The sequence below is a fragment of the Balaenoptera borealis genome, assembly GCF_965194805.1.
Source record: "Balaenoptera borealis genome assembly, chromosome: 5".
NCBI classification, from domain to species: domain Eukaryota; kingdom Metazoa; phylum Chordata; class Mammalia; order Artiodactyla; family Balaenopteridae; genus Balaenoptera; species Balaenoptera borealis.
The window spans coordinates 61,198,670-61,222,672 of record NC_138862.1 but is presented as its reverse complement, the minus strand read 5'-3'; the positions used below and the strand labels follow the sequence as shown (position 1 = coordinate 61,222,672).

The 24,003-nt window shown below is 37.3% G+C and overlaps 1 protein-coding gene across 6 annotated transcripts in view; it reads left to right on the top strand.

The window, feature by feature from the left end:
* ZBTB20 (zinc finger and BTB domain containing 20) overlaps nt 1–24,003 on the top strand; it is a 799,945-nt gene that overhangs the window by 410,878 nt on the left and 365,064 nt on the right. For 4 of the 6 annotated variants that reach the window (XM_082394692.1, XM_082394693.1, XM_082394697.1 and 1 more), the window contains one exon: nt 21,793–21,840. The exons of 1 other annotated variant lie outside the window; for it this stretch is intronic. The gene's annotated coding sequence lies outside the window, so the exon portion shown is untranslated. Of the gene's footprint in view, nt 1–21,792; nt 21,945–24,003 lie in introns of all 6 variants that reach the window. One more of the 6 variants, XM_082394700.1, reaches the window with a different exon arrangement.

Genomic DNA, 24,003 nt, shown 5'->3' with positions numbered 1-24,003 from the left:
TGATGCTAGTGAGAGGGCCACAGAATCTGGAGGAGATGGAGGAGACCACAAGGGCCTGTTCCAGTTTGTCATAATAAATACCTCAGCAGAATTTGGGCTGAGGTAGATTTTTAGATCTCACCTTGGATTATGGAACTTAATCTGCATGTGTTCAGTTCTGGAATATGTAGAAAACACACATTCTGAGTTAGGAAAATTTTAATTCCCCACAGTGACATCACCATCATAAACTACCACATTTGGGATTGTTAAAAACAGACGAGCCCATGTGTCAATCGAGACCAGTCTCCATTGCTGCGTCTCACTTTTCCCTTTCTTTTGAAGAGATGGAAATTGTCCTAACGCCCAAATTAATATCCTTTGACTATGATAAAAACAATACAAGCATACAATTTTAAAACATAAGTCAGAGGGCCAACATAGGAGGGAAATGGAGAGAAAACAAAAGAAGGGATTTGCACTTCATATGGTGCACTAGGACAAGGCTAATTCTTCATCCTCTTGTATTTGTAGCCTGGTAATAATCTAGTTATCTATTTTATATTCTACAGCTATATATAAATCCTACATATAGATACATATGAGATCTGATGATTAAATTAGCAAGCTATACTAGTCACCTTGGCTAGCCCAGAATTTCCCTTTTTTATCCTTGACAGTCCCACGTCCCAGGAATCTCCTCAGTCTCAGGCAAACCAAGGCAATTAGTACCCTAATCATGATGGATACTCTCAAGGCATTTGACTTAATGGTTGTATTATATATTTCATCTTATATTTGAAAAGACTTTCATATTTAGTGAACAAACTGCTGTTAGGAACCTTTTTTTTTTTTTTAACATCCATTTGCTAAAGCATTTTACCTAACTGTAAGAGAGAGTTAAGAGGTGTAGCTTTTCATGCATTGAGTGGCTAGCACTTTGATCAGCAATATTCTGAAAAGTAGCAGTCTCATAGTAAATAATCAGAATCAGCTCTGATCCCCTGCGTTGAGGAAATAATTTTAGAGTTCAAGTCTTCCATAGAAACAGGATAGGAATCCATATGTTAGTTGGCATGATTTTCATCACCTAACATCTGACAGTGATGTCAGACTGGCATTCTTTAGTACTCACTGATTCCTGCCAGGACTTCTAGTTTCTTTATCCTTTGCTTTGGAATTGTTCTCCTTTTACAGCTAGATGCCATGCTAAGAACCGGCGATGCAAGATAGATAATACATGGTCCCTCACAATGAGTTTTTCAATCTAATCTACGAAGGGAAAAAAGACTGCAAGAATGAATTTTATGTATCATATGTCTAACTGAGGCAAGTGCTTTATTCACTGAGATTAGTTAACACTATCACAAAGCTTAGACATAGAAGAGCAGCACTTAAAATTCTGTTATTGTATGTTTCACAGATCAGTTTGTTCATTTGTTTAATAAACATTTATTGGAACCCTACTATCTACTCAGAAATGTCCTGAACTTTTTGGACACAGAGAGCAGTTGTACTTGGTACTTTCACAATAAAAGGATGCCAAACTTCCCCTCCAGATTGGGAGTTCCTCAGGCACAAGATCGCCATGTCAGCATCCCATGCCAGTCTAAGTCACCAGGGTCAGCTGGGCTGGGAAAACTATTCCCTTTATAGACTCGGAGATAGTATTTTTAATTAACTATCTTATTTGACTGTATTCTAAGAACAGTATTCGAAGACCTGAGCTGTAACATGTAAGTGGCCTGTGCAGTGAGATGGAAAGAACAGAGACCTCTGGGACAATCTAGAGCAGCCACTACATAATGCATAACAAAGATTTTCTATTAAAGTTGATGTGACTGGGGTGAGATTGATAAGTACTGGAACATTTTAGCCACCCACTTATTCATTCAGTCACTTAAGATCTATCAACCACCTGTAATGTTTCAGGCATTATTCTAATTACGGGGAATATAGTGAGAAATTTAAAAAGTCCCCCATAAAACTTACTTTGTAGTGAAAGGAGAGAGTGTCAATAATTAGGTAAGCAAAAATGTATCATTTTAAATAATGATAAGATCAGGCAAAAAAAAATAATGCAGGGTAAGGGGTAGAAAATAGGGATAAGTAATAGAGAAAATGCTATTTGAAGTAAGGTTAATAGGGAATGTCTCACTGAGCAGGAGACATTTGAGCAAAGATTTAAACAATGAGAAGGAGCTAAGCATGAGGTGATCAGCAGGAAGAGGGTTTTAGGCAGAGGGAATAGATATTGTTAAGTAAGAACAACTTCAAATATTCCAGGAAGAGCATGGTAAAGACTGATGGAAAGTCATAAGAGGGTTTTTAAAAGGGTGTGCGATCTGATTTATAGATTAAAGAGCTCTCTGGCTACTCTGTGGAGAATAGACCTAAGGGGGCAAGGGTGGAGCAGGAAGACCAGTTAGGAGTTATTGTGGTAGCCGAGTATGAGACGGGCCACGGCAGTGGAGGGGAGGAAAAGTGATTCAATTCTGAATATTTTGGCGGTAATTTGAAGGCAGTTGCTGAGGGGCTTGATGTGGTGTAGATTAGAAAGAAACACAGCAGGTGTGATGAGTCACAGGTGTTTGGCCTGAGCAACTGGATGAATGGCAATATCAGTAACTCCATGGAGTCGGGTGCTATGGGGATATGGAAGAAAGGGCAGATTTGGGGGCAGAGATAATTATGAGTTACTCTGGGGACATGTTGACTTTGAGATTCTTATCCAAGTGAAGAAACTGAGTAGGCAGTTAGATATATAACTTAGGAGCCCAGAGGAGGGATTAGGGCTGGAGATGCAAACGCTTTTTTTTTCATCTCTACATGAGCATTATTTTTAGAATGTAAGCCTGTGGAACGCAAGGAATGGACAATGAGCAGTTTCTGGAGGTAAATGTGCCCACCCTGTGCTATTCGATGATGAATATACAGGTGCTACTTTCATCCGTTCTGCTGTCTTTGGAAAGTCCCAGATGTGTCTAGCAGAGAGGTACCAACAAAACCATATGAACACTTCCTGAGGACACATATGGTTTATGATCTCACTGGGATGTAAGACAAACATAACTTATTGTTTCCATAATGATGTAAGACAGAGGTGAAAACACATTTTCGGTGGTTTACTAATGCGAGTGGAATTAGTGTGAGTTAGAAGGAGAGGTAAAACTTGAACCCAATTTTGAAACTGGGGAACACATAAAGAGGCAGGAAGGAGCAGGCAGGGCTTTCCAGATAGGGAGAAGTCAGGAGCAGATGTAGAAAGATATAAATTAACTTTCCTTTTAGGGGGAAGCAAGGATGGAGAACAAGGAGACTGGCTGAGCAGGAGCAGAATTTTTGTTTATGAATTTAAGGGAGGTGAATTTATCATGGTTGAACTTACCCAGTCACATTGGCCCTCATCTCTAGAGTATTTCAAAATCGCTTTTAGAGCTTAAAAATATGGATGCCTGTGTATCACTTCTGGAAAATCTGATTCCATGGGTCTTGGAAGCGCTGTAGCATTTGTTTTTTTTCACGGAGAGCTTCTTCTAGAACACACCTCCTCCCTAAAGCTGTGATTATTTACTAGAGTTAACAGTCCTGCTGGACTCCTAGGTAGCGCTGTCTCCAGTCACCATGCTAGTGTGGGCTCTCATGCTGGCTCTTCTTGTTTCAGAATGTTTATTTCCTTACTTGCACAGAAGTTGAGGTTTGTAGCTTTCTCTTTCTTTAGTTTATGCTATGGGCATAAGTTGTGGTTTTATTTTCTCTCCTTGTTAATCTACATTACTTTTGGAAGATGTTTGGAGGGTTCAAATTTAGTTTGCTGCTATTATCCAGTGGGAACCCAGAAGCCTACAAATTGATTTCAAGAGTAACTCCCTGTCTTTGTAAGTGGTTGCTACACTATCGTGTATCATGGACCTAAATTTATAATCCCACAGACCCTACATACAAACTTGTGATACTTCACTTTAGCTATTTGAAATTGCCATATTGAGATCAGCAACTCGGGTTTCAGAAAAGTCTGTGTTTTGAATTCTAATGAAGCCTCTAAGTTTGGCTGTCAGATATTACTGTTATTGTTTTTATTATTATTATTATTATTATTATTTTATTTAAAGGAATAGAGACTCAGTTTCCTCAAGTGCTGAGGATATGTTTTTGAGATACACATGGCACAATAAAGAAATTCTAAGGAGAGGTTCTGGTGAGATCATTCCAGATCCAGGGCTGCTCCAGAAACCTTTGTGGCAGGAGTTCATGGAACTTTACTATAGTAGACTAAATATCATGGCTTGGCATTTCTTCGCATTTCTGCCTGATTTTCCTTTAGTATTAATAGAATGTATATCCTTTTCCTGCTTTTTATAACTTGGAACCACCTGTGGGCTGTCATGGCTCCTCCATTTTCTTCCTACTTTATGGTCCCTTGCACAATACAATCACCTATGGCTGGGTATGGGTGTGCAGGTGAATAAAAGCTGTGGAAGGGGTAGTATCTCTTACAAGGAGCTGTCAGTATGAGAAGTACAGGGATTATTACATCAAATACCACAGAGGGAATTAGACTGCATTGAACTAAGCTCCTCCTTTTTTGACCAAGCCTGTGATGATATTTTCTGAATGGTTGACTCTCTATGTTTCATTTATTCTCTATAGCATCGGCATCTATTAAACAATGTAGCACTGGTGAAATAAATGAAAGAGTTTGGAAATCCTAAAGGGCGTGTTATGCTGTGGTCCTAAATAATATAACTTAATGATATTAATTGCTGTTACAGAGCCTGAATTGAAAGAAAAATTTAGGACTTTAGGATAAATAGGTACAGCAGCTCTGTTCTAATTTTAAGATTAACTTACGGGCCATTAGAAATCTTTCTAAGGAGAAGCCTAAGACAAAAATCATAGGGCTATTAAAGATTTTGATTTAAGAAGTAAAGGATCTATTATAACTACATAGTCTCAAACACTAAAGATTTTAGAATGCAGCATATACTCTCTCTAAAAATAGGAGAGAGAAGACTACTAGGGACAAAATGCCTATAGAAAATAACTTTTTAGGACTTTAGGGAAGGAAGGTTGGTGTAGATTAATATTTGTAATATTTTGCTGTAAAATTAATTATGGAAAAGTTCAAAATAAACAAAACTTACATAAAATTCCTCTGTCCAGAAACAATGAATTTTAGTGTTTTCATATATATTTTCCAGTCTTTCCATTATGTATGTACACATCTATCATTTCTTAAACAATATTTAACTTAGCAATACTTACCTATACAATAGATCAACCTTTACATATTATTGGTTAGTATGCCTTTTCATCTATTAATATACCAAAAACATTTCTTCATGTTACTAAGTAGTATTCAAAATAGTATTTTTAATAGCTGCATAGTATTCCAATATATGGATGTACTATCATTTATTTAATCAACCCGCTATCGTCAGACAAGTTTTCCAGTTTTTCACAGTTGTGAGTAAACCATGGTAAGCACTCGCTTCTAAATCTTTGTGCAGATCTTAGATTATTTCCTTTAGATAAATTCCTAGATGTGAAATTTATGGATCAAATAGCATTTATATCTTTTAAAGTTTTTCATGCATATTGCTAAGACAGTCTCCTGAGAGTTGTACCAATTTCATTCTGTCTGTGGTAACATCTTAAAGTTTCCTTCCAAAAGAAACTTGATTTAAAGCTGTACCATTGCTTTTCTCTGAGTCCTATCTGGTCCACCAGTTATAGCAGACTCAGTTTAACTCTTCCCTTAAGGTTATACCTAAACCTTTTTTAGATCATTTGTGCTATAAATGAGACAGTTTAAAGAATATAATTTGACAGTGGGATTGGAATGTGTTCCTATCTTATGACTGCTCTGTACAAGTGTTCTGCTTACCCTGGAAAAAAACAGACAAAAAAAAAAGGAAAGGAAAAAAAAAACAAAAACACCTCTTTATTTGGACTGATTGAGCACTCTAGGCACTGAACTGAACATGCAGGAGACATGAGTCCTGCCCACTGAACTGAACATGCAGGAGACATGAGTCCTGCCCACTGAACTGAACATGCAGGAGACATGGGTCCTGCCCACTGAACTGAACATGCAGGAGATATGAGTCCTGCCCACCGAACTGAACATGCAGGAGACATGGGTCCTGCCCACTGAACTGAACATACAGGAGACATGAGTCCTGCCTACTGAACGGAACATGCAGGAGACATGAGTCCTGCCTACTGAACTGAACATGCAGGAGACATGAGTCCTGCCCTCTGAGACCATACAACTCCATGTACCATTATTCATAAGGCATTATATGAATTGTGGGCTCCTAGGACAATGCCCTATTGTTAAAGTGCTTGAACCATATGGTACAGGCAGACTACAGAATACTTGTGATCCACCCTTGCAGGTGGATTGTGTGACTAAGTCTTAATATTTGTGGAGTCTGAGAGAAGGAAAAGTGTGGCTATCTGTTTCAACTCTAGAATAATAGTGAAAACTCAAGGGACTCCTGCAGTGTGAAATAGACATAAGTGGTAGACTAGAACTAGGTGATGGGTTGAGGAGAGAAAAACATCTACTTATTCCCATTTCTCCTACTGTGTCCCTTCCTACTTCCAAGGGAGTCTGTGCCACTGATAGGAGGCCAGGTTCCTCCATGTGATAGCTTGGGGTTTCTGAGGCTTTCGAAACTGCTTAGGGAAGGGGTGTGGTGTGGATAGAAAGACTATTTTCTTGTGAGGACAATGGGGCAATATTTGTAATTGGGTCTTTCATTAGTAATCAAAAAGGCTGTGGTGGACCTGGGCCCTCCTGTAGCGCTGGAGTTCTGGAGTGCAGTTTGTCACTAGGCAAAGTTGTTTGATGGGGGATGGGCATTGCTTGACTGAGAATTAAAGAGGTGAGAGTCTCTACCCCACTGTTTGGACCAAAAAGGCTTTCCCACAGTTACTTGGTTCGCTAAAAATGGCCTGAGTTAGCGGGACAGTTGTAACAGTGATGTAAAAGTTCCAAAGAATCCTTCTGAATAGATATGCACACATTTAGAAAATGCATAATAAATGACATATAGTGAAAATGTAAACAAGCCATTTAATAACATTTTAATGCTTGATTCTGATCTCTTAATTAAAATGTGCATAAAAGAAAACAATAGTGGAACATCTGTGTGTGTTATTGGGATGGCAGGATTTATGCTGCACCCTGGGCTTTTTTGTTCACGTCTCAGTGTGCATGAACATGGGAGAGTTTCCTCTGTGAGGCACAGTTACCCGTTTGAGCCCCACAGAGTCTGTGTTCCCACCCACCTTCTCCTGGCTGTGGTTGTCTCCCCTTTCCTTTCCTCTTACATTAAGTACTGTATGGCTTGTTATCTGCTTAAATTAAACTACTCTCATCATTTGATCTGAAAGCCACTCTTCACTCCACCCCTATAACTTGAAACCCTGACCTAACCCTGACTCAGCCCTGTTATCTCAGCAGATGTACACAGCATTACCTAATGTTTCTGGCCTCGGTGAATAATCTCAAAGAGCCTTGGGGAAAGCATGGCCCTTTGTATCTGTGACCTTGCAGCAGTTATTACTCAGCTGGACACTATGGGGTTTAGATGTTAAAGACAGAAATTCTACTCACTCCTGCTGGTGAATTTTTTTATTATAATTCATTTGGGGGATGTATCTCTGAGCTTCATTTTGCCCAATTGTTAAATGAGAGTACTAGCCATCACGAAAGTCGAGGGTTATTAAGTACCTTAAGATCTTCCAGTGAAAATGTTACTCCTTGAAATGCTTTTATTTCTATCATTACTTGGAACATACTTGATCACCAAAAAGTTTATCTTTGATTAAATGAACATAAAAAGTACCTCAGAAGAATTCTGTATCAGATCTACAATAGAAAGTCGCAGCCAAAAGGCCTTCTTAAACATATAATAATTAATATTTAATGCCCCTCTTTATGAGGAGGACATTGCACTGGGACTATCTCTAATCCTCACAATGTTCCTGCAAAATAGGTGGTTTTATTCTTCATTCCACAGGTGATGAAACTGAGATTTAGGGCTGTTTAAGTGATGTGCCTAAATTTATATTGCTAATAAGTGGAAGAACTGGAATTCATACTCAAGTCAGTCTCTCTCTCAAGGTTATAATCTTTCCACAACATCAGACTCCATTGTACGACAGCTCCCATTTCCTGTACACCACATCGAGATGCTGTTCTGAAAGAGTTAAGTGAAACGTACCCTGTTTGTGACAAATGTCTGAAACTTGTTTTTATAACTTGGATGTAATTCACAAATAAAGAGTAATTATCAATATGTCACAGATGAAGAGCTGCATATATGGATCAGTGTAATTTCTGTTCCTTGGCTTACGGATGCAGTATGCCCCAGGGAGTTTCACAAATCCACATGGCATCTCCTGGTACTGCGTTCTGTGTGAACTGAACAAAGTGTAAAACTCCTAAGTGTTGGGATAGCTCAGGACTGGTTACTAGCTGAGGAAATTTGTGTAAAATTACCTTACCATATGTAGACATAGTTTCTTTTCTGAATTTGTTCTAGACACTTCAGTGGGGGTGAAATACCAATTATTGGTACTAGCTTTGTATTTTTTGATGAGTGTTTGTTTTGGAAGTGTTGCCCCAGGAGAGGAAGAAGAGGGGGTGTGGTTCTTTCTTCATTTTGCTATCTTCCCTTTGCTTGCTCCTGCCTCTATTTCCCATCTGATTCAATTGTATCAGTTTGCTGTGATCCTTTGATGAAAATAACATAAAATGTTCACAGACTAGAAGTTATTAAGACTTTAAATCACATAAGACTACTCATGGGGTAATTTTTTCGGACGCAATTTTGCATATTTCAGCTTTCTAGTAGTGGGTGTGTGCTACATACTGGGGATATGTAACTTATACCTGTTCCACCCTTCTTTACTTTTCTTAGTCTGACAGAATTTCTGCTTTAGGCTTGTTATATATCCTGAAACAGACCAGTTTTTAGGTTTGTATGATGGTTAGGCTGTGGACGGGAGGGGAGGTTCATAGGACATTGAGGTGTATATTAAGGAAAGCATTTATGATCTAGTGGAAAAGACATGGGCCTCGGAGTATCACAGGAGTTCAGCTCTTTTGCTTACAAGCTGTGTCGCTTTGGGTGAGTTATTTAACTCACCAAGCCTCAGATTTTTTTATCTGTAAGATGGACATGAATAATAATACCTACGTTTTGGAGATATTGTGCAGATTAAATGAAATAGCACATTTAAACAGTTGGAACAGTGCCTGACCCTCAGTGAATGTTGGTTGCTTAGATTTCATGCAGCAAGGAAAAGGAAAACTAGAAAAGAGTGGAAATCAGAAGATGATACTGGGTTTGAGAAAAATGTTTTCATCACTTCAATTCAACGTAGCACAAGAGTGTCTAGAAGGCAGAGACTCGGGTTCTATTTCCAGCTCTGCCACTAAAAAGCTGTAAAATCTTTGCTCTTAGCCTCTCAGTGTCTCAGTTTCCTAGTCTTTAAAATGAATAAATCAGAATGAATGCTCTCTATTTAGTTATATAGTTTTGCCTTCTGAAGATTTTTCTCCTTCCCAGAGTAGTCTATGGCTGTCACTCAGTGGTGTGTAAGCCTCAGAGGCCAACAGCCAAGTGTTTAGACAGGCCTATTGTTGAGACATTCTTCTCCCTGTGCAACTATGTTTACATGTACATTTATGTTCTTTGTATATTTGTCATGTGTCTGAGTATTTATGCACCTGCATGCTTGTTGAAATAAGCACACTAGCATACATTCATACATTTTTGTGGATATGTGTGTTTATATATAACCTATATATATACAGTATGTGTGTATATATATAAATATATGTCTGTGTGTATGAGAAACAGATGCACTGTAGGCAGATAAAGCAGATAAATATAGATCCAAATAGAAGCAAAGCATATAAATATAGACGTTATATAGAGTGAAAGCAAGCAGATCAGCACCATTTCATTATTGCTGGAAGTCTTTGTAATAAAAGAGGTGAAAATCAGTAACTGACATTGAAATTATTGATTGAATGACACTGTCAGATCAGAAGGCATGGTGTAAGGTAAGAAAATAACCTTTCTTACAGCTTTGAGGAGTAATTAGCAGGAAGATTTGTTACTTTTAATTATTTGTTTTATGAAAGTTTTTAGATGCTATGTAGTGTGGTGTTTTTAAAAGTACAGATATATCACCTTTCCTAAAAATACTACCAGACAACAAAATAATAATACATAAGAAAAGAACACCTGTTCCAATCCTGAGAAAGGACTTGACAAAGGTCCTCTTTATAGGCTGTGATTGGCAGCTCTTTCCTGTTTCTGGGTATGGACAGATGAGTTAATTTCATTCTATGTCATTTTTCACAAGCCCCCTGAAGTCTTCAAGGAAACCAACCTAAAGGAGATATTTTAAGCATAAGGCCAGAGTCAGCATTGTTAAGTTATTTTCGTGGGGATGCTTGTGACTGTGCTTAGTGAGTATGTTGTGTGAGTAAAACTGGGCTTCCATCTGTTACTTTCATGTCACTGTTTTCACCAGTCAAAATAACTGGTTGTGAGTTTTTGCTTTATTTTGTTTTGTTTTCGTGGGGAGGGTATTCTGAGTTATTTTTAGCAGGTTCGAGTTAACTGGGTAATTTTTTTTAATGTTGCAAGTTATATCTTGATCATGTGTTTAAATACTATATGAAAATAAGGGGTGCCTCCTCTTTCCCCCAAATCTCACCTATTTCCCTCAACAGATCGTGTGTCTTCTTCAGTGTCATTATAAGAACATCCAGAGAAGCTAAATTTTGAAGAAAGTCCTTGAAATTGTGCAAATGCAAATCCCGCTTTTGCCTCACACCACAAAAGTGTCAGAGTCCTTGTCATCGCTTTTCCTGTTGATCAGTTTACTATTGCTTTTCCTTATAAGGATGGGAAATGGGGGCCCAGAAGGTGGTCTAGTTCTCTTCTCTTTTGTGCTTCTTCTAAGCCAGAAGCTAGTGTTTCTTCTTGCTCTCAAACAAATTCGGACTTGAGGGAGAAAAGGAGGGAAGGACAGAGCAAGAAGGACTCATTAAAAGTTGAGGAATAAATTGGTGCTGCCTAAGAACTGTTAATTCTTCCTTTCACATCTGTTTGGCTGCTATTACTTTAAGTTCTTCACCAAACTATGATTTTAAAAATATATTAAGAAAAGTGTCCCAAAGGTCTTGAGAATAGGACATGTAACACACACACACACACACACACACAATAATACAGTTGTGAAAGATTCATTCCAAAAACTTGTATTGTATGAAAAATGGAGTATATGCTCCATTTTATTATTTTGAAAGAATGCTTCATTGCAATATGTAAAGTTGGTAAACTCTATAGTACTTCAAAATGTAGACTTTTCAAAACTGCTGTTATTTTCTTAATGAGTTCTAATGTTATCTTCAACAAGTGTTTATTCACGAGCATTATAAAATGTCTACATATAAAAGATTCAGTATAGAAAAGTAAACTTTTGAAAAACAGTCATTTGTCAAATTAACATTGTAAAACCCCTTTATCTTTACACACACACACACACATGTTTTTAAAATTAATTTTTATTGGAGTATAGTTGCTTTACAATGTTGTGTTAGTTTCTGCTGTACAGCAAAGTGAATCAGTTATATGTATACATATATTCCCTCTTTTTTAGATTTCCTTCCCATTTAAGTCACCACAGAGCACTGAGTTCCCTGTGCTATACAGCAGGTTCTCATTAGTTATTTGTTTTGTTTTGTTTTTTAACATCTTTATTGGAGTATAATTGCTTTACAATGGTGTGTTAGTTTCTGCTATATAACAAAGTGAATCAGCTATACATACACATATATCCCCATATCCCCTCCCTCTTGCGTCTCCCTCCCACCCTCCCTATCCCACCTCTCTAGGTGGTCACAAAGCACCGAGCTCACACACATTTCTTTTCTTTTCTTGTTCTTTGTTTCTTTCCTTTTCTCCTGGCCTAACATGTTCACTGTTTAGATTTTGTCAAGTACTTTATGGTAATTACCAGAAATTTTGGCAAGGAGAAAAAAAATTGTATACACACACACACACACACAATGTAGGCTTACAGCATTATGACTTATTTAGCTTAAGAAATATTTTAGGATTAAAATTCTGAGGAAAGTTATGTACACACACACACACACATGCACACACACATGCCTCTCCTTTTCTTATTCTTTGTTTCTTTCCTTTTCTCCTGGCTTAACATATTCATTGTTTAGATTTTGTCAAGCAGTTTATAGCAATTACCAGAAACTTTAGCAAAGAGAAAAAAAATTGTATGTACACACACATACACACATATACATATACATACACAGATATATTCAATTGTTAATATACTAATCCTCAGATTTTATATGCATTATATTTTTTACCTTTATCCAGTATAAATCTTTAAAGGAATTTTTAAAAACACTTAAATATCTGGTCTGATTTAAAGGTTCCTGGGAAATTGTGCATTTCTTTACCTATGACAAGGAACATTTTCCAACTATGCATTTGGAAAACAGGGATTTATCGTAGCCAAGAGCAAAGCAAGAATCTGTTTGTCCTTAGGAGTCATTTATCCTTCCCACCCCCTACTTGAGGATGTTGGTGGTTCTCATCATTGGTTTAGAGAAATTTTGTTTTGGTTAGATGGCTTCATATTCTGCTCCTGGCTTTGTGGTACATTACACTACGTGTGGGCCTGGGAGTCAGACGTGTCCTTATCCTCCCCGGCACAACTTTTTAATTAGCTCTGTGTCCTCAAGCAAGTTAGCTAACAGCTCTGTAACTAGGTTGCTAATCTATGAAACTTAGGCCAATCTTACTTACTTCACAGGGGATTTGTATTAAATGGGATAATATCAATGAAGGATGTAGCACATAATATGTACTCAATAAATGCTAGTTTCCTTCTGGCCTATTAATTTTAATTTATGTCTAGGACTTCGTCCTCCTATCCTTTCTCAACACTGTGGCACAGCATCATACTGTAGACATTATAACCAAGACTAGAGACATAGGAGCAAGGAGTTTTTAAAATTATTGATTATCTTATAGCTACCCTGGGAATGGGCTTATGAGGAAGGAGATCTAAGGAATGCACCAGGAATTTCTGCCTCCTGTAATTGTAATGTTTTCTAGTTAACAAATGGGAGACTTCACCAAGCTACTGCCAAAATCCTATTCACATCAGTAAAGTGGAATGAAATATCTATCCAAGTGATGTACATTAAGCCTTTTAAAATAATAGAACATCTGTGTATTGCCCATTCATATACCAATTTCATGTCCTTCATTCCACAGTGGATGTTGCTCACTTTAACTCACTGTAGATTAGGCTCCTTGATTAGCACCTACTCCTTTTTAGGGAGAGGTGTGCGGTCAGAATCCAGATGTCATTGAAATGGCTGAATAGTTGCTGTACATGTTCTTTGTTAAGGAATAAGGAGGAAAAAAAAAAAAAAAACCCTCCCACTCTAAGATATCTAGAGCTGCATTTCAGCCTGGAGCTGATCATTTTAGCTGAATTGTAAACCCCATAAGAGTTAAGCTTTATAAGGGAAACAATGACACAACCTAAATGATTCTGGCAGCAATGTCACTGTTACACAGAGACCTTTCTCAGGTCCAAGTTCTCTTTGAACCTCTTCAGACTCCACTTTCTGTGTAACTACAAATTTAGTATGCAGCTTTCTGTCTTTTTTTGGCATTGAGAGTTTGGCCAGTATCATTAAACCACGTTAAGCCACTAGGATTTCTCTGGATCTCCTCCTGCTTTGCCACAATCAGTCTCAAAATAGTTGTGACTGTGGAATGGAGAGAAAGAAAAGGAAACAAAAAGGTGACCTGGTGTAGTGGAAAAATGAGTGGTCGGGTCTGGAGATTGTGAGACTTTGCTCTCTACCTTAGAGGAGATTCCTTGTAACACTAGGCCCCAGTCTCCTCTCCAGCAGTGCAGAGGTCTAGACAGCTGTATCACAGGCAAAGCCTCTAGCTATAGTTTAACCTCAGGTTGTCAGTATCTTGTTGCAGTTTAAAAAACCTTTCCAAAGTGTATACCAAAGATTATTGTATGGTACTAAATTCAAACTTGTTCTTCCTTTATGATTTCTGAGGATCTCAAAACACATGAACAGAAAAGAAATGATTTTTATGAGGAAGAGTAATAAATATAAGTTGGAGAAACAGATGAAAAGTGATAAAAGGGAAGAATTTGAAGTCAGATATGGGGATAAATGAGTGAGAATCAGAGTAGAAAAGACTCAATCCAAAGATCTAAAGAATAAGAGGAGGAAGAAGAGACTCAGATTAAAGATGGAAAATTAAGTATAAGATAGCTTTGAGGTGAACATTTTACATAATGTAAGCAGTCCAAATCTTACTAAAAAATCTTTTGAAATCTCTCTTTATAGCATTTAAAATAAGATTCACTCTATGCAACTTTGACTTATTCTATGCTGTGGAGAAATGAACTGTGAGCTTTAAGTACTACTCCCAGATCTGTCTCAGAATATATACCCCTGAGAAAATTACCTTCTGAGCTTCAGAATCTTTGCATATAAAATGAGGGGGCCAGGCACATTCTTATCCACTTTTAAGAATCCATGAAATGAAACAGCACATGGTATGATCTTGTTGACCTACTGCCAGGATGCTTATTGAAGGAAGTTGCTGAATTAGATTAGATTATACTAATGATCAAAGTTAAAAAAAAAAAAAAAGAAAAGTTTGGAAGTTTTTACTGATATGTGCATGCTTAGTCCCAGATGAGTTAACAAGACGGTAGCCCCACTTTATAAAAAGTACTATGGTACCATTGCCAAACACACTTTTAGTTAAATCTTCAACTGGAATTTTTGAGAGATTATACTTTCAATTCTTTCTCTTAAGGTCTTATTCTCCAATTAACTGAAAGATGGTATTTCTGACTTTCTAATCCAGAAATTTAAAACTCCTGTTTAACCAAGAAAATGGAAATCAGTACATTCTTGGTTGCCCTTCTATTAATTTAAATTTGCATAACCTAATCAAAACTCAACCTGCCTTGCCCTTCAACAAAATGCTGTATTCTCTCCCATTACTAAATGGCTATATTCTTCTCAGTATTTTTTAAAAGATGAATTATGTTGCTATCCCATGACTTTTCCTTTAGAATGTGTCCATGGAAATTAAAATGGACTTTTCTGTGCCCAAGTCTGAAATGAAAAATAGTCCAAAGGGATGGTGGAAATGAACACAAAACTTTGCTGATATTACCAGTATTATAATTTTGTTAAGCTTTTTTTCTAATAAAATGGAACTAAAGTGAACTGATCCCCAAATAGCTGTTTGACACTTTATCTACATCATTCTTTTGTGTCTACAGCCGAAGCACAGCCTAAGATTTCCTGTAAGTCATTGGAATATATTTTCTGAGGCTTTTCTAGTATACTTTTCCTACAGAGATGTTTCTCCCATAATCATTTTACTGTTTCAACAAATGTTGATGAGCATAGAGAATGTGCCAAGCACTGTGCTCGGTGCTAGGTATAAACTGTGTGCACGTGGCCATCCATCACTAAAGCATCCTTGAAAGTGGATGGAGTAGGCATCTGTTTATTATTTTGTAAGCTAAAATGGATGACAAGAGAAGATCACTGGATGATCAGAAATGAAACACCAAACTCTTGTTCTTTCCTTTAGATGAGCTCCTGTGATTTTTTTTCTAGTCACCATTTACAAATGCAGATTCAAGAAGGGTACAAGCTCCCTGCCTTGCTCTCTAGCTGGCTGCTAATAAGGAGAACTTCTATTTCTCTTTCTCACTTTAGTGATTGTCCTCAGCCATAGGAGGACACTCAGGTACAGGACGGTCCTGTGCTTAGCAAGAGAATCAACTTCACCCGTACTTTCTGGCCTCAGCTTTGGGAACTCATTGTATGGCATGGGAAGCACCGGGCAACCTCAGAGCACTGGAGATGTCTGTAGTCATCCAGATCAAAAGTTAAATTTTAAGTGCTCTCCATAAGCACAATATAAGAAATTATTTAAATTTCCTTTACAAGCATGTTCATCAGTTTAGAATCTTTTCTCATTGCCCATTTCTCTGTCATTGTCCTATATTGGGCTGTTCTGTTTAGCAAAATAATGTGTGGCATGTCTTCTTCCAAAGTAAAATAGTGATCTATTCAAAGATTTCTAAACGCGTTCTTCATGCATTTTTAAAGAAGATGGGTAAAATTGAATATATTTCTCTTTGCCCTGATGATATCCCTGTGTGTCTTTCAAATAATATTTGCTACTAGGTAAACTAGTTGGACCATATCATTGGCTATCACAGATACAGATTCCCAAAGGCATCAAGAGAATGACAAATAGGTGCATGTGGAGAAGTCTGACAGTTTAGTGGAATTGCTTTCAAGTAATTTGACACATTAGTACTTTCAGACACTCACCTGCCAGTAATCCTCATTAGAAATAAGATTGGAATATTGGGGTCACTAGCTCAAATCCGTTTTTCTGAGACCTGAACAATAACGGAAAGTCAGAGCTACAGGGAATAAGAATGAAACTATTCCAGGCATTAGAATTGTTTCTCTAAATGAGCTCTTTCTCTCTCCCCTCTGTTCGGTCCTCCTCTTTTCTCTCCCTGTTTTTCTCTTTCTCTTTTTTCCTCCCTCCCCTCCTGCTCCTTTCTTTTTAGTGTTCTGAATTCATTAGATGGCATAGTGTAAATCAATAGTAAACGCTAACCGCCTACTCTGTACTCAGTTACGCAACATCACATAACCGGTACACAGAGACAAAAAGGGAAAAAGCACACACAGCCTTTACATTCAAAAGCTCTTGCATAATTTTACTTTTCCACAGCCAAAAAGAAAAAAAAGGAAATAACAGATGGGGAAAACTTACACTTTTTTTTCCCTTTTCTCAGACTGTTGAGAAGGGAGTTAGCTAACATTCACGACCATTTCTAGTTGCCCTGGGCTGCAGCAAAACATCCCATAATTGTCAGTGTCTTAACTGGCTTTAAAACAAGATTTTGTGACCCTCCATGATGTGGTAAATTTTCCAGGTAATATAAGACTAAAATTATTCTGAGGTGTTTAATGCTTTTTTACTTATTTTGTGAAAAATCAACAACATTTAAAGTATGAAATGAATTTTAAAATAGAAAGGATAAGGAAGACAGCTGCGTGTGTGTGTATGTGTGTGTTTTCATTTGAAATGTATCCTGATGTAATATTTATGTAAAAAGCTGGTTATATAAACCCTGTCTTTCTCTTGCTTTTTACTTTGGGAGCTGTATAAAGCTCTACTGTTTTTTTCTCATGACAAAGTACATTCAAACCACAAAGTCTTAAGGAAAGAGAAAACATCTAGATGCTACAGCAGAGACACTTAATTCAAACTCCCTATAGAATTCACCCTTTGAAGAACAGTTTCATTTACTAACCTGTAGTCTCTGGAATTCTCATTTAAAACTTTCTCTCACACTATTCCCTGGAACACCTTTGGATTCATTGTACTGCCTTCAAGTCTCAAACATATTATAAAAGTATTTTTTTTCCTCTTTCTCTTTTTGTAGCTCTTCACTTCTTTCCCACACCCACTACTTTTTCATTGGAGTAACTCCCTTCCCAGATGGGAACACAGTGAGATTTGTCTAAGGTTTATCAGTCTTCCTTCCCTGTTATGATATTTTGTTTCACTTAACTGACTGATGTCCTCTGGGGACTGGGCATTTTTCTGATGAGGGAGGTTGGAGGGCTTTGGGGGTTTGTCTGTTCTTCCCTTTTAGTTTCTGCCTATCAAATGGTTTTTAAATGGATACAAAATTCTAGAGAGCACAGCATTAGGCATTGTGAGGTTTCTGCTACAGGAAAGTGAGATCACCTGTGTGAGAGGTAGTGTGGTGGTAGGTCTGAGTGTTCTTAATACAATAAGGAAAGGTAAAAGTAGGCGGGAGAGAGGATGGATCTGAGTAGGAACTACTGAGGTTCATCTCTGTGTATTTGGGATCAGTATCATTCCTTTAGGTCACACTTTACTTCTGGATGGTAAGGCCATATGAAATTGGTTCATTTAATTTTACTAAAGGTAGGAGGTGAGTTTTTCCTTACTTTTTATAAAAGATTCAGGCTATTTCCTAGTTTGTTTAACTTTCTCTTATGTGTTAGCTATTGAATTTGGGACTCCTTTTGTATGGAAAAGTCTGGTGCATAAAGATAAAAATCAAAGCCAGGAGAGTTTTGTCTGGTTTTTCAGGTTTCATTGCCTGAATATGTGGCTCTGTGTTGTAACAACTGAATGATCAAGATCACTGGGGTTGTCATATCTCTGTATGTATGATGACATGGGGACATCTTTTGTTGTCTTAATATGAATAATGACTAAGCTAGCATACATTATTAAAGTATTTTGTAAATATGTCTCCTTTCAGCTTTTTTTTTTCCTTGAAAGAATCTATAGCTCAGATAGATATGTTTGTGGAATATAATGAAAATTGGTCACAATATTCTAGCCTTTAAGCAGGATAGTCACACATATATTCATACATATATTTTTTCTGTGTCCCTCTTCATATTTTTTTAACTTTTTTATTGGCATATAGTTGATTTACAATGTTGTGTTAGTTTCAGATGTACAGCAAAGTGATTCAGTTATACATATATGTATCTATTCTTTTTAATATTCTTTTCCCTTCTAGGTCATTAAAAAATATTGAGTATAGTTCCCTGTGCTATACAGTAGGTCCTTGTTGGTTATCTATTTTATATACAGTAGTGTGTATATGTTAATCCCAAACTCCTAATGTATCCTTCCCCCCTTTTCCCCTTTGGTAACCATAAGTTTGATTTCTCCTTTTTTTTTTCTAATACATTTATTTATTTTATTTATTTATTTTTGGCTGCGTCAGGTCTTCGTTGCTGTGGGCAAGATTTCTCTAGTTGCGGCGAGCGGGGGCTACTCTTCGTTGCGGTGCATGGGCTTCTCATTGCGGTGGCTTCTCTTGTTGCGGAGCACGGGCTAGGCGCACGGGCTTCAGTAGTTGTGGCGCGCGGGCTCAGTAGTTGTGGCTCACAGGCTCTAGAGCGCAGGCTCAGTAGCTGTGGCGCACGGGCTTAGTTGCTCCGCAGCAGGTGGGATCTTCCCGGACCAGGGCTCGAACCCGTGTCCCCTGAATTGGCAGGCGGATTATTAACCGCTCTGCTACCAGGGAAGCCCCATAAGTTTGTTTTCTATGTCTGTGGGTCTATTTCTATTTTGCATATAAACTCATCTGTATCATTTTTTTTTTAGATTCTACATATAAGCGATATTGTATATTTGTCTTTCTCAGTCTGGCTTACTTTACTTGGTAAGATAATCTCTAGGTCCATCCGTGTTGCTGCAAAAGGCATTATTTCATTCTTTTTATGGCTGAGTAATATTCCATTGTATAAATATACCATATCTTCTTTATCCATTCATCGACTGACGTTTAGGTTGCTTCCATGTCTTGGCTATTGTAAATAGTGCTGCAATGAACATTGGGGTGCATGTATCTTTTTGAATTATGGTTTTCTTAGTTATAGCTGAGTGTGGGTTCCAATAGGCGGTTTTGTATGTGTGTACCTGATTATCAAAATGAATTCTGCACCATGTAAAATGTTTCTTTATAATGTAATTGTAACATGATTAATCATCTGTAGCCAAGCACTTAATTTTGGTGTGTAGTTCTGTATACAGGGAATCATTTAGAATACCCCGCTTTTCAAATGGGTTTGCTTGGATTTAAAAGAAAACTTAGACCTCTGTAGAGGAGCATTTTCTTGATTGTCAAAAATAGTTGGAGCCATCTGGTTATCAAAGAAGTAGAGGAAAACATCTTTGAGTAAAACATCTTTGGACTTTTTTTCCTGCCTCAGTTTATCAGAATATCTTCCAATTCCATTTCGGTGAGTTTTTTTGCACTCTCTGAACCATACTCAGGGCAGAATTGACCTTTCAATGCCCAATGAATGCCAGCCGATTCTATTCAGCCCTCTTTTTCGGTTGTAACCATGTCACAGAGAACATATAGCCTACTTCTAGTTTTTCTTCTGCAATATGGGATCCAGGCTTAGGAAGGGCTAGCAGGCCTAAACTTTCTATTCCCAGGGTGTTCAAGAATCTAGGGGAAGATTTAGACATTTTCTAATTTTTCAGAAGTACTTCACAACTCTTTTAACCTGGCTTCTCATTTCTATTGGCACAATAGATATTTTTAAATGTTGCAAGAACCTCAGTCACTGACTTAACCTTTTCAAGAAGAATCACTCTAGTTGTGCCTGGCACATGGTATCTGCTTCATGAATATGTTTTGGGGAGCTGCGGTGGCTGTTCTCTCTTAATACTTATGCAGGTAAGCAGTAAGCAATGTGAGCAATAAAGGGGTAAGGTGAAACCAGATGCAGCACTCCAAGCTTCAGCAAGGGACGACCACCCCATTTTATAAGAAAACCCTTATTATCCTGTCTCTGTCTTTATAAAAATAACAAATTGCAGAAGGAAATTTTATATCTTTCCTAGAGGTCCTTTGTAATGGTCAGCGCTGCACAGACCATTGGATCATTTAAAAAACATAATTTTGAGCAAGGTACTTTGGTAATCCTGGTTAAGTTTCATATGCAAATGTGTTAGGGATATAACGATTCTGGGTCTCAAATATACTCCTCTTACACTCTGCCACAGGGTCCTTTGAATCTTGGCTTTTCTCATTTTCTCTAGGCAATTATTTTTTAGACTTCTTTTATTTACACAGGTCCTAGGATGATGACAACAGACAAATTTTATATAGAATTCTTCTTTTATATATTGTTTCATTACTTTTAGCTACAGTAATTCCTGATCTTGCTAAATCAATTTTGGCTTAAGTTATTATGCTGGCTATTTTCAAGGCCTCATTCTGGTGGTGATATTGGGGGTGGGAGGTGATCTCTGGTAAAACCACCTATGGCGTCTCCATTATAAAAGCAGTGAAAAGACATGTGTGTGGAATTATTGGTAGACTGCTGCTTGTTAGGGAAGCAGTTTTTAAAATGCAGATTATATAATATTTGGGGATTTTGTTGCTCCACAGTAGAAGCTTTTTAAATGTTAATTTGGGGTTTGTTTTGTTGTTCTGTGACTTAGCATAAAAGGTTTTGGTTTTGAAAGGTTTCAGTTCACTCATTCCAGTTGTCTTACAGGACTTGGAATATAATGCTATACATTTATTTATACTCATGAAAGAGGATAAGGCCAGTAACTCACAACTCGTGAAACCAGGGGTAAATAATCCATAGCTTGTTCTACCACTCTTGCCACAATATTTATATCCAGAACACAAGTAACAAACAACCCCAAACAAGGAGAAACCAGTTTGTTTTTATTTACAAAATGTTTAATCAAAAGTACAGTAAAGTTCAAATGGAGCTGCAAATCCTGGTGGTTCACAATGGTTTGATTTATTTTTTTAAACAGACCACAGATAATTAACCATAAAACATAACTTTCTCAACACAAGTTACAGTGAATTACAGAAATAGGCAGCAAGTCATTCACAACTGGTTGCAACTGGTTAGAGCCTTAAAGTGAAGTACACAGACAGCTACAAAAGCACTTTCTCAGGGCACAGTTGTATTTTCATTCCCAAAGGGGAGCATCCTTTACTTTTTATATAGTATCAGTGTGTCAGTGGCCTGAGTGAAAAGTAAATGGGGTTATTTTCTATGACTGTCATAGATTTATTAAATACCTAGCAGCAACAGTGTTCTTTTCATTTCAGAATGTTTCACCATCACTAACTGGATTTTCCTCGTGACATTGCCATCTGGTAAGCAACTTTCATCATCTCTAAATGGCGGTCCAAAATACTGAGGTACAAAGAAGTCAAGTATATTTCTCCCAACCTCAGAAAGACTTAAACGTAAAGCTGTGGTGAGTCCACCACCTCAAGTACTAAATTTGAACAGAACGTATTTTGACATTGGTGAAGGGTACCTATTTCATATCCTATTTGTTCATTTGAAATACCATCATTTAGAATGATAAGAAACATGATCTTGAGAACCTGTTGTCACAGAGTTCAACAAATGGTTTACAGTGATTTTGCTACACTGGGGTGGAAGTATTCAGAGGACACCTGAGTGGACAGAGAAGGTGATTTGGTGAAGTTGGGCACTGATGTTTCCATGTGGAACACTGGGTGTTTTGGCATTATGCAAACGAAACCCTCCAAACATATTCTGTGATGCTTTGAACTACATGTTATTATTCGATGATATGCTACACATTTGAGGTGCATTTACTTCATGTGGATCAGTCCTAAAATCAGACATGACTGCTCTTGTGGGTATGCACAAACGAAGGGGATGTGGACAACCCTCACCACTACCACCAACGTTACCAATTAAGTAAGAGGACCAACACCAGGGCTTCAGGCTAGCCTAGGTTTGAAACTTTGAGGTCTATGTGTCTTTTAGTGAGAATTGGTAAAGTTTCAAAATTCATAGTTTCTAGAATTCTTGAGAGTTCAGTGGCTGGGAGGAGAGTGCAGGTCAGGACTGAGGGTATATTGGTAGAACATCATCAAGTCAGACAGAGCTTGAAAGAGTTGAGTTTGCTAGAGATTGGCCTGCATAGAAATGCACTGGCAGATATACCAGAGAGGGGAGGAGTAAAGGGGTGACTTACCTGGCATCTGAATGTATTCTCCCTTGCTCTAGCCAGGCCTGTTTAGTCATGAGCATCATATTCATCTGGACTTTTAGCAGCTACACTCTTGACTTCACTTTATATGAATTTGCATAAAATGAGGAAAGTAATCTCTTGGGGTAATAAAGATAGCTTTCTAGCAGAGACTTTCCATATCCATTACACATAATCCACAGTTGTCTACTGTATTTTTGTTTCTAATTCTGTTGTACATCTATCTGTCTCTCTGAATGTACCCATCCTGCCAGTGAAGGGCACAAGCCTTTAGATTGTAACTCCCTACTCCCACTCCCAAGCTTTACTTGTTATACTGCCCCAAAAGAAAGAGTGAGAATGTCAAGAACTCAAGGGACAGGCTCATTTGGTAACTTTTATTTGTCATTCCCTGCATTCATTGCGAAATGATCTCATAACAAAATGGCCTGAATTTCACACTCTTTCTGGCTTGCAAAGAAGCCAGTTCCTCCCCTATTTCTATCCAACACACAGAAAACTCTTTATGTTTCTACGATCAGATAAAATCTGTATTGACATTTCTTTTCCTGTGGGTGTATTTCACTTCTAGGTATGAAGATTTAAACTATCAGGGCAATGTTGTGTGTTTGTAGTTTCTCTGTTTTAGTAAATAAAAAGCTCCTTGGGAAAGGAGAGCACATCTTATCCACTAATGAATAAATATTTATTTTCATTTAAAAATGATACATGCTTATTAAAAATAATTTGGAAAAACACATTGGAGTAAAATGAAGAAAAATTAAAGTAATTATTTCTGTAATTTAAATCCAACCATTAATAACCATTTGATATATTTCTTTACGCTCATTTTCCCCTGAGGATATATTTTTTAAAACATGCTGTAATCATACTTTCCATATAATTTTATGTCCTGCTTTCAAATTTTAACCTCAGAATTCTACATGTAATTACATAGTCTTTATAAACATCATTTTAAATAAATATATACTATTTCTGAAGAGGAATAGCTTACTTAACCTAAATGTCCAACAAGAGTATTTTTTTTAACTTTTTGTTTCCATAATCTTACATATAAAAAGTAAATGAATCAGTCAATAAATAATGAGTAAATGAATGAAAGTTCAAATCAGTATAAATTTTAAAAATTTTTATTATGAAAAATTTAAAATACATGAATATAGGCAGATGACTACAATGAACCCCCATGTACCCATAACCCAGCTTGCACAGTGATTAACTCATGGTCTATTGTTTTCCCGTGCTACCACCATGTTATTTTGAAGCAAACCCCAGTCATTATAGCATT